Source organism: Salvelinus sp. IW2-2015, unplaced genomic scaffold (assembly GCF_002910315.2).
Source record: "Salvelinus sp. IW2-2015 unplaced genomic scaffold, ASM291031v2 Un_scaffold2535, whole genome shotgun sequence".
Taxonomy (NCBI): Eukaryota; Metazoa; Chordata; class Actinopteri; order Salmoniformes; family Salmonidae; genus Salvelinus; species Salvelinus sp. IW2-2015.
In genome coordinates, this window is record NW_019943848.1 from 15,848 (window position 1) to 28,345 (window position 12,498).

General features: G+C 44.0%; 1 pseudogene; it reads left to right on the forward strand.

The window, feature by feature from the left end:
• The window catches only part of LOC112074208 (pentraxin-related protein PTX3-like), a 20,823-nt pseudogene that overhangs the window by 7,475 nt on the left and 850 nt on the right, over positions 1 to 12,498 (forward strand).

Below are 12,498 nucleotides of genomic sequence, written 5' to 3' on the forward strand. Positions count from 1 at the left end.
CTTACATCAACTTCCTGTGTCACTATGACATCGCTACCATCCCTTATACATCACTTCCTGTGTCACTATACATCCTACCATCCTTTACATCACTTCCTGTGTCACTATACATCCTACCATCCTTTACATCACTTCTCAACATCCTACCATCCTTTACATCACTTCTCAACCAGGGGTGCTACTTTCCACAGGGGGTACTTGACCCAATCAGGGGGCGCTACTTTCCACAGGGGGTACTTGACCCAATCAGGGGTGCTACTTTCCACAGGGGGTACTTGACCCAATCAGGGGTGCTACTTTCCACAGGGGGTACTTGACCCAATCAGGGGTTCTACTTTCCACAGGGGGTACTTGACCCAATCAGGGGTGCTACTTTCCACAGGGGGTACTTGACCCAATCAGGGGGTGCTAGTACTTGGCCTATCCTCAGCGGGTACTTGAGAAGACTCATGGGACCATAGGGCTACTGGTAAAATGCACATGAGGGGTTAGTTCAGGGGTACTCCGGGCCGAGCAACATGTCCTTGGTAGTACAGTAACCAGGTTGAGAAGCTCTGCTCTACATAATGTAGAAAATGTATGTTTAAACAKCATCAMGTAATACAGCACTCCTCTTACAAGGATCACACCWGACATCCCTCCCAGGCAATTTGATCATTACAACGCATTGATTCTTGAAAGAATGAATATAGCAAATATATACCTAGGGAGTATGAATATAAAAATGTTTCTGGTCCATTTTTCTTATAACAGGGATTCATATCAGAGTGCCTTTCCATGTTCCAAACCCAGTCTCTGCATCTGTGATCTCTATCTGTGTGTCTCTATCTGTAAGGATCTGAGAGCCTACCCACGTCCTGTACAGACCTCTACCTGCTTACTCTGTTGGAATTCAATCAAAAACAAAATGAGCCCAGGTCTTCAGAGAGCCAGCTCCAGTTCCATGCATGAATCAGATAAAACCTCCATCAAAACCCATGCTTGTGTTTATATCACAACACACACACACACACACACACCAACACACACACACACACACACACACACACACACACACACACACACACACACACACACACACACACACCACACACACACACACACACACACACACACACACACACACACACACACACACACAACACAGTATAATCATTAGCAGGACGGCCAAGCAACCACAACAAAGCACCCTGGAAGAGCAGACCAGATGGGAACGGTTACCCCCGGAGAGAAACCTGAGACAAATCTAACGTCAATATTTAGGTCTGGTAGGAAGAGTCAATCACTGTGTGTGTCATAACCTAGATATAGACTGCTGCTGTAGAGAGAGGGGGAAGGGAGCTGTCCACACTGATTTAAAACACCCTAGTAATACAGGAATCATACATAATCACACACACACACAAAGACTGATTCAAACCTCCAGCAGTGATTTCCTCTCCTGGTCTGACTCTTGGCTGATGCATTATCTCATGGTGTTTATACCCAGTGGTGGAAAAGGACCCGATTGTCATACTTGAGTAAAAGTAAATAGAAAACTCAAGTAAAAGTGAAAGTCACCCAGTAAAATATACTTGAGTAAAAGTATTTGGTTTTAAATATACTTAAGTATCAAAAGTAAAATGAATTGCCTAAAATATACTTACGTATCAAAAAGTAGAAGTAAAAGTATAAATAATAAAACATGACCTTATATTAATCAAAGCAGACGGCACCATTTTCTTGCGCAGGGACACGATCCAACTCTAAGACATCATCTATAAAATATAAGTTTGTGTTTAGAGAGTCTGCCAGATCAGAGCAGTATGGATGACCAGGGATTTTCACTGTTTAGTGAGTCCGCCAGATCAGAGGCAGTTATGGAGACCAGGAGGTTTACTGTTTAGTGAGTTCCTCCAGATCAGAGACAGTAGGGATGGCCAGGGATGTTCACTGTTTAGTGAGTCCTCCAGATCAGAGCAGTATGGGTGACCAGGGTTTCACGGTTAGTGAGTCCTCCAATCAGAGGCAGTATGAATGACCAGGGATGTCTCTTTTAGTGAGTCCTCCAGATCAGAGGCAGTAGGGATGACCAGGGATGTTCTCTGTTAAGTGAGTCCTCCAGATCAGAGCAGTAGGGTTGACCAGGGATGTTCGCTGTTTAGTGAGTCTTTCAATCAGAGACAGTTGGGATGACCAGGGATGTTCTCTGTAAGTGAGTCCTCCAGATCAGAGGCAGTAGATGACCAGGGATGTTCTCTGTTTAGTGAATCCTCCAGATCAGAGGCAGTGGGATGACCAGGATGTTCTCTGTTTAGTGGATCTCCAGATCAGAGGCAGTGGGATGACCAGGGATGTTCTCTTGTTTAGTGAGTCCTCCAGATCAGAGACAGTAGGATGGCAAGGGATGTTCTCTGTTCAGTGAGTCCTCCAGATCAGAGACAGTAGGGATGACCAGGGATGTTCACTGTTCAGTGAAGTCCCAGATCAGAGACAGTAGGGATGACCAAGGATTTCTCTGTTTTAGAGAGTCCTCAATCAGAGGCAGTAGATGACCAGGATGTTCTCTGTTTAGTGAGTCCTCCAGATCCAGAGACAGTAGGATGGCAGGGATGTTCTCTGTTCAGTGAGTCCTCCAGATCAGAGACAGTAGGGATGACCAGGATGTTCACTGTTTAGTGAGTCCTACAGATCAGAGACAGTAGGATGACCAGGGGATGCACTGTTCAGTGAGTCCTCCAGATCAGAGGCAGTAGGGATGACCAGGGATGTTCTCTGTTTAGTGAGTCCTCCAGATCAGAGACCAGTAGGGATGACCAGGGATGTTCTCTGTTAGTGAGTCCTCCAGATCAGAGGCAGTAGGGATACCAGGGATTCTGCTGTTTAGTGAGTCCTCCAGATCAGAGGCAGTAGGAGGACCAGGATGTTCTCTGTTTAGTGAGTCCTCCAGATCAGAGACAGTAGATGACCAGGGATGTTCACTGTTCAGTGAGTCCTCCAGATCAGAGACAGTAGGATGACCAAGGATGTTCTCTGTTAAGAGAGTCCTCCAGATCAGAGGCAGTAGATGACCAGGGATGTTCTCTGTTTAGTGAGTCCTCCAGATCAGAGACAGTGGGATGGCCAGGGATGTTCCTCTGTTCAGTGAGTCCTCCAGATCAGAAGACAGTAGGGATGACCAGGGATGTTCACTGTTTAGTGAGTCCTACAGATCAGAGACAGTAGGGATGACCAGGATGTTCACTTGTTCAGTGAGTCCTCCAGATCAGAGGCAGTAGGGATGACCAGGATGTTCTCTGTTTAGTGAGTCCTCCAGATCAGAAGACAGTAGGGGATGACCAGGATTTTCTCTGTTTAGTGAGTCCTCCAGCATCAGAGGCAGTAAGGGATGACCCAGGATGTTCTCTGTTTAGTGAGTCCTCCAGATCAGAGACAGTAGGGATGACCAGGATGTTCTCTGTTTAGTGATCTCCAGATCAGAGACATAGATGACCAGGATGTTCACTGTTCAGTGAGTCCTCCAGATCAGAAAGACAGTAGGATGACCAAGGATGTTCTCTGTTTAGAGAGTCCTCCAGATCAGAGGCAGGTAGATGACCAGGGAGTTGCTCTGTTTAGTGAGTCCTCCAGATCAGAGACAGTGGGATGGCCAGGATGTTCTCTGTTCAGTGAGTCCTCCAGATCAGAGACAGTAGGATGACCAGGATGTTCACTGTTTAGTGATCCTACAGATCAGAGACAGTAGGGTGACCAGGATGTTCACTGTTCAGTGAGTCCTCCAGATTTTCAGGGCTAGTGGATGACCAGGGATGTTCTCTGTTAGTGAGTCCTCCAGATCAGAGACAGTAGGTATGACCCAGGGATGTTCTCTGTTTAGTGAGTCCTCCAGATCAGAGGCAGTAGGATGACCAGGGATGTTCTCTGTTTAGTGAGTCCTCCAGATCGAGGACAGTAGGAGACCAGGGATGTTCTCTGTTTAGTGAGTCCTTCCAGATCAGAGACAGTAGATGACCAGGGATGTTCACTGTTCAGTGAGTCCTCCAGATCAGATACAGTAGGGATGACCAAGGATGTTCTCTGTTTAGAGAGTCCTCCAGATCAGAGGCAGTAGAGACCAGGATGTTCTCGTGTTTAGTGAGTCCTCCAGATCAGAGACAGTGGGGATGGCCAGGATGTCTCTGTTCAGTGAGTCCTCCAATCAGAGACAGTAGGGGATGACCAGGATGTTCACTGTTTAAGTGTCCTACAGATCAGAGACGATTAAGGATGACCAGGATGTTCACTGTTCAGTGAGTCCTCCAGATCAGAGGCAGTAGGGATGACCAGGATGTTCTCGATTTAGTGATCCTCCAGATCAGAGACAGTAGGATGTATGTTTGTATTGAGCAGATATTCCCATATATTTCAATAACTGCGTATGTGACATAACTCCTCCGTTTCCATTCATAATATCATTAATAAAATATAATACCATTTTTATTTATTTTTGTACATTTCTGGAGGATAAAACTGAAATTGAACCAGCTTTGTATGTCTTGTTTAAGAAATGGCGATACTTAAAAAAAATAGTTTTTTTAAATTTCAATTAGAAATGAAAAGTCCTAATCTGTATGACGGCAAAAAAGCAATTTTGGAACAAAGGATGAGCCTTAATAATCTACTGGAGGACCAGTTGGGGTTTCAGTATTACTTATTTATGAGTGAAGCTTTTAGCGAGAGGTTTAAAGCTTTAATATTTAAAATTTTAGCCCACCAAACTCATATTTATTATATAAATAGACACGTTTAATTTAGTCTGTCCTAGTATTTCAAAAATAAAATGAAATCTTTTTTGCTCATATGATTTTAAAATCGAGCATCTGGAGTAAGTAGCAGGGCCATTATAGTAAGTCAGAAAACTGGACCAAAAGTTTGTTCAAATGTGACTTTTCCATAAAAGACAAGTATTGACCTCTCCAGGTGTTGCAGAATCTTTCTATTGAAATTAATTGTGGTAAATTAAATTTATATTGAGATGAGATGGAAATACCAAGTATGTCTACTTCGCACCATCCACCCATTTTGTAGTTAAACTACAAAGGTAGTGGAAGCACTGTTTTTTACGATCCCAATACGTAATATGTTACGGCCTGTCATAAGTTAGTTTTAATTCCAGAGAGGTAGAAAAAGAGATCGAGATCTTTTAATGAGACTGTGCAGGGATCCGATTGCGGACTAATACTTTACACCACTGTATTATCCCATTTATAGATCCAACACAGTAGCCGCTGCACACAACACACACAGAACACAGACCACAACCACAGACCAGACACAGCACCACACAGACACCACACAACCACACACACACACACCACACACACACACACACACACACAACACACACACACACACACACACACACACACACACACACAACACACACCACACACACACACACACACGCACGCCGCAGGCCTACAATGTGCACAATCAAAAACGAGAGAGTGGTGTTTGTGATAAGAAACAGAGCATCAGGTGTATTATTTGGACGCCTAAAGACAGAGAGAGCACAAGAAAGGAGGGCTCTCGCCCGAGCGGAAAAAGGACAAGAACCAGGGGAAATAAAACTCCCGTCTTATGACATCATCGACCGCGATCACCACTGACCGCAAAGCGTGAGCCTCAGCACCCTTCATGTTCTCTGATACACCTAGGTCTACCGCTCAAAGACCGCTCAAATACTTTACTTCTCTCTATTGGCATGCATGACTGTTAAGCGTTTCAACCATAAGATCCTATAATAGATCGTTCTATAGTCATCATATTGGGAGAACATGTTACCAACGAAGATCTCTGCACAGCGGTTTATATTGAACAGCCTTGAGCCGGGTGTATATGGCCATATATCCACAACCCCCTCCGCCGTTATTGCTTAAATATACCACGGCTTTTCAGCCACTATCACCACTCAGAGTTCGAAACCACCCAGTTTAGACAGTACATCATGAATATCTAGCGCCGTGTTTCTGACGTGAAAAAACCGTTTGGATAAAGACTGAGCGATCTGTCAATCCGTTAGTGCTTCTGAGAACAGAACAAAGGGCCTGAAGAAGCCCTGTGAGGCAAGCCATGCTGTTTCCCTGTTCTCTACCTTTAAACAAATTAGAAGAATGTAAATAAACTTATAACAAGAGGAAAAGAACAATGACAAAAGTAGAAGTAGATTTTGATCTTTCGTCAATCTTTGGTTTCCTAAATGTGTCATCTTGCGATCAATTAATAACCTAAACTGACTAAGCAATTCTCTCATTCCTCTCCTCCCTCCCTCTTCTCTCACTGTGGACCCGCTCTTCTCTTCCTATCGTTCCCGTCGTATCTTCTCCTCGGTTGACACCAGACCTGCCCTCTCTCCCTCTCTTCTTCACCCGTGTTGCCTGTGGCCAGGGCCCGCTCCGTCTCCAACAGAACCTGCTGTTCTCCTACGGAACCAAAGGAACACCCTATGAGATCCAGCTCTTCTCAGTGGGAACCAGCTCTCTCACCGTGGCAGGAGAAAGCTCACCTGGTGGAGGGGCGGGGCGTGGTGAGAGGAGGAATTTGGACCACATATGGCTTGACTGCTGAGCAGGCATAGCGTCACTGTGGCCGAGGGACAACAGAGTGGCATTCACCACCCGGGGTGGCCAGGGCCAACGTGTACCCAGTGGAGCTCCCTCCAGCTGGGGCAGAGAAGGGAACGACGGTGTGGGGGGTCTCTGGAGGCGTCAGTTGGCAGTGGGTAGTCAGATGCCTGGTTTGACGGAGGCTTCGATGCCCAATTGGCGTCACTGGGAAGATGGACGGGGGTGAACATGTGGGACAGCGTGCTGACGGAGGAGAGATATCCCAGCTGGTTTGCAGGACGGCGAGGGGTGTGGAGCAGAGGGGGAACGTAGTTGGGTGGGGCTTGACGGAATGTGCTCATGGGTGCTCAGTTCGATCAACTAACTCGTGAGGGTGACGTTTTCATCATCTCATCATCATCATCCTCATCATCATCATTCATCCTTCATCATCATCATTTAAATGAAACTCTATCAATTCACCATTATGAAACCTAAGACCTGCAGTGCAGAACAGCCACAACCGGCTGAGACTGCAACAATAATGGATAACGATGGAACAAAAACAACATCAAGCTCCCTTTAATGTTAAAGAGACTTGTGACAATAATGTGCCCTGTTAGAGGAGTGTTTCCCATTGGTAGAGAAGCAGGGAAGTGGCATCACACACACACACACACACACACACACACACACACACACACACACACACACACCACACACACACACACACACACACCACAACACACACCACACACACAATCACACACACACACACACACACACACACACACACACACACACCACACACACCAACACACACACCACAACACACACACACACACACACACACACACACACACACACACACACACACACACACACACTTGGTTAGAAGCAATTAGTATACCGTAGGAGCCTTAGGAGGAGAAACAGATTTAAAGAGGAGAAAGGAAAGAGGTAGAGAGAGAAAACAAAAGCTCATTGTGTGAAGGGAGATGCTGTGGGGAAACTGTTCACAAAAAACAGTCTGCAAGGTCATCGCTAGATGGCCATGGCCAGAGAGGACAACATTATCTATACCATCAGAAAGCTATGCCAGAGGGAGGACAAACATTATCTATACCATCAAAGCTATGCTAGAGAGGCAACATTAATCTATACCATCAGAAGCTAATGCTAGACGACGACAACATTATCTATACCATCAGAGCTATGCTAGAGAGGACAACTTATCTTACCATCACCCCCCCCCCCCCCCCCCCCCTGAAGCTATGCTAGAGAGACACACATTATCGTATACAATCAGAAGCTATTGCTAGAGAGGACAACATTATCATATACAATTCAGAACTGCTAGAGAGGACAACATTAATCTATACCATCAAAGCTATGCTAGAGAGGAGCCAACATTATCTATTAACCATCAGAAGCTATGCTAGAGAGGACAACATTGTTTTTAAATATCAGCCAGTATTAGCAAGCTACGTTTAGCTATTTGTTACTAATGGGAGTGTCAGGGTTAAGGGGTAAGTGAAATTGGTAAAGGGTTGAGGTTTGGGTTTAGTATTAGGGTGCGCATGTGGTTAGAAAACTTTTACTTGGTCCTCTCTGGCATGGCACGTAGTAACAACCATCTGGCATGCTGCCGTAGGAGATTGTAACCATGGCTACGTAGTAACACCATCTGCATGCTTGCCCTGGAGATTTTAACCCATGGCTACGTAGTAGTAACCTTTCTATGACCTTGATAATCTTATGTTTCCCGGAAAAAGGTGAATATTTTTCATTCAATGTTTCAAAAAGAAATGTTTTTCATCAAAGTGTTTACATTCAGATGTGATAAACATAATATTCAGTTGTTCTGTGTTTTCTCTTGTGTTTTCTAATATAATCCAGAGGAGTTTATGTGTTTCTCTTTGTTTTCTATATAATCCAGAGGAGTCTATTGTGTTTCTCAGTGAAAAGTGACAACAGATGACACCAACTAAATGGCGTATCCCGGTTGGTTTTTTGCTCCCTGTGAGACAGAAACACTTGATTTGAAAAGGAACTGTGGACAATGTTACAGAATTGTTACGATCTATCTCTGCTCTTTGTTAACGTAGTAGCAATGGGTATCATATGTAAATGTTTTTGTGTTTTGTCAATAAGAAAAGATGAATGTATTTGTATGATAAAATATTATTTGCATACAGTAGACTAGAATTGGAGACCAAGAAATTAATAAAACTTACATGTTAACCATTAGTGTCTGATGCGTTTCTTCATCACCAACGAGGAACGACACGTTTAGCATGGAAAATGCGATGTTTGTGCCCTCTTGATTTTTCCCCCCTCAGATGCGTCCTGTGCAAAAGGCCATTCACTCATCCCAACAACAGTTGCACATGTGGAGTGTTGAAGTGATCGTTTTCATATTAAGTCATGCAAAAGTCCTTTAAACTGATTTAAATGAGTCCTATGCCATAACTACAGAGAGTTAGTGAATGTAATGAACTGCTCATCAGTTGATACGTAGTTGAACGTGATGTAGATAAGACTGCAGACTGTCAACTAAGCCCAATTCTGTTTCAACTAAGCCCAACTTCTTGTTCAACTAAGCCCAAACTTCTGTTGTCAACGTAAGCCCAACTTCTGTTTCAAACTAAAGCCCAACTTCTGTTTCACCTTATTTAGATTGTTCCCAAAGCATACTACAGATAGTTACAGGAATGACAACAAATATGCTGTTAAGGTTGTAACTGCTGATATCAACAGATCCGTTCTTGTGAAAGTCCCCCCCCCCCCGTCCTTCCTCCCTCTTTCCCCTGAGACAGTACTGTATCAGCTTATGCTTCACCACTCGTTACCTCGTCAACCCCGCCCCCTGCCGTAGCCCCAGGGAACCACTAACAATGACACTCTCCCCTCCCAGCAGCCCCAGTGTCAGGAAATTAGGATGATGTAATGGTGGTTCGGGTGAGGTAGGGGGTTTGGGCAACGGGTGCTGAGGTTTGGTTGGACAACCAACGTGGTGTGGTGTGTGTACGGTATACAGTACCTTTCAAAAAGTATTCATACCCCTTGACTCAGTCCAACATTTTGTTTTGTTACCGCCTGGAATTCAAAATTGATTAAATAATTTTTTTTCTCTCACCCATTACACACAATTATACCAGAATGACAAAGCCAAAACATCTTTTTTTTTTTACATTTGTTACAAATTATTCAAAATGAAAAAAGGAAATATCTAACTTTACATACAGTAAGGACTCACAACCATGAGTCAAGACTTTGTAGAAGCACCTTTGGCAGTGATTACAGCTGTGGAGTCTTTCTGGTTCTCTAAGAGCTTTACACACTTGGGTTGTGCAACATTTGCCATTATATTTCAAAATCTTCAAGCTCCTGTCAAATGGTGTTGATCCATTGTTAGGAAATTATTTTCACGTTCTGCCATTGATTCTGAAGTAGATATTAAGGCAAAACTGTAACTCGGCCCACTCAGGAACATTCACTGTCTTCCTTTGGTTAAGCAAACTCCAGTTAGATTTGGCCTGGTGTTCTAGGTTATTGTCCTGCTGAAAGGTGAATTCATCTCCCAGTGTCTGGTGGAAAGCCAGATGAACCAGTTTTCTTTTAGGATTTTGCCTGTGCTTTAGGTCCATAAATGTATTTTTCATCCTTGAAAACTCCCAGTCCTAACGATACAAGCGTACCCATAACAAAATGCCAGCCACCACGTATGCTTTGAAAAGATGGGAGAGTGGTACTCAGTAATGTGTTGTATTGGATTTGCCCCAAACATAAAACACTTTGTATTGCTGGACAGGAGCATGTTTGGAATATTTGTATTTTGTACAAGCTGCCTTCTTTTTCACCCTGTCAATAGGTTGGTATTGTGGAGTAACTACAATGTTTTGATCCATCGCTCATTTTTCACCTATCACAGCCATAACCTCTGTAACTGTTTAAAGTCACCATTGGCCTCATGGTAAAATCTCAGAGCGTTTCCTTCCTCCTGGCAAAACTGAGTTAGGAAGGACGCCTGATATTCTTTGTACTAATGGGTTGTATTGAACACATCCAAATAATATTCAGTGTAGTTTTTTATTTTATTTGACACATCTACCAATAGGTGCCCTTCTTGGCGAGGCTTTGAAAAACATCCCTGCGTCGTTATGTTTTACTCTGTGTTTAAAATTCATTGCGTCGACTGAGGGACCTACAGATATTGTTATGTGTGGGGTACAGAACGAGATAGCTTTAAAAAAATTCATGTTAAACTTTATTATGCACACAGATGAGTCATGCAAACTTATTAATGTGACTTTAAAGCACATGTTTACTGCTATCTGATTGTAGTTCGCTTCCCATTAAAGGGTGAATCCGTAATTGACTCAAGACATTTTCAAGCTTTTCATTTTAATTCAGTTGTAAAAAATTCCTAAAAACATAATTCCACTCTGACATTTATGGGTCTTGTGTGTAGGCCAGCATGACAAACAAGTTCTCAATTTAATCCATTTTAAATGCAGTCTGTAACACAACCAAAAATGGTGGAAAACACTGCAAGGGTTGACAGTTTGACGTATGGTAGCGTTCTGTAACGCTTAAAATAATGAGGTAGGCCTGTGCGGGTTACTGTACGCTGCCTGTAAAACCTTAATGAGGTAGCCTGTGGGTTACTGTACTGCCTGTAAAACCTTAATGAAGGTAGGCCTGTGGCGTTTACTGTAGCCTGCCTGTAAAAACCTTAATGAGGTAGGCCGTGGGTTTACGTAGCTGCCTGTAAAACCTTAATGAGGTAGGCCTGTGGGGTTTACTGTATGCCTGTAAAACCTTAATGAGGTAGCCGTGGGTTTACTTAGCCTGCCTGTAAAACCTTAAGAGGACGGCCTGTGGTTTTACGTACCTGCCTGTAAAACTAAGGAGGTTGGCTTGGGGTTTACCTGTACCGCCTGTAAAACCTAATGCAGGTAGGCCTGTGGGGTTACTGTACCTGCCTGTAAAAACCTTAATGAGGTAGGCCTGTGGGGTGTTACTGTACCTTTGCCGTGTTAAAACCTTAATGGTACCTGTGGTTTACTGTAGCTGCCGTAAAACCTTAATGAGGTAGGCCTGGGGGTTTACTGTAGCTGCCTGTAAAACCTTAATGAGTAGGCTGTGGGTTTACTGTAGCCGCCTGTAAAACCTTAATGAAGGTAGGCCTGTGGGGGTTTACTGTTAACCTGCCTGTAAAACCTTAAGAGGTAGGCCTGTGGGGTTTACTGTACCTGCCTGTAAAAACCTTAATGTAGGCCTGGGGTTACTGCCTGCTGTAAACCTGGGTAGGCCTGTGGTTTACTGTACCTGGCCTGTAAAACCTTAATGAGTAGGCCTGTGGGGTTTACTGTAGTTGCCTGTAAAACCTTAATGAGGTAGGCCTGTGGGGTTTACTGTAGTTGCCTGTAAAACCCTAATGAGATAGGCCTGTGGGGTTTACTGTGGGTTGCCTGTAAAACCTTAAGTGAGGTGTCCTGTGGTTACTGTGGTTGCCTGTTAAAACCTTAATGAGGTAGGGCCTGTGGGGTTTACTGTAGTTCTGTAAAACCTTAATTGAGGTAGCCTGTGGGGTTTACTGTGTTGCCTGTAAAACCCTTAATGAGTAGGTCTGTGCGGGTTTACTGTGGTTGCCTGTAAAACCTTAATTAGAGTTCCTGTGGGTTTACTGTAGTTGGCCTGTAAAACCTTAATTGAGCGTAGCCTGTGGGGTTTCCTGTGGTGCCTGTAAAAACCTTAATGAGGTAGCCTGTGGTGCTTACTGTGGTTGCCTGCTAAAACCTTAATGAGGTAGTCCTGTGGGGTTTACTTGGTTGCCGTAAAACCTTAATGAGGTAGGTTGTTGGGTTTACTGTAGCTGCCTGTAAAACCTTAATGAGGTAGTCCTGTGGGGTTTGACTGTAGTTGCCTG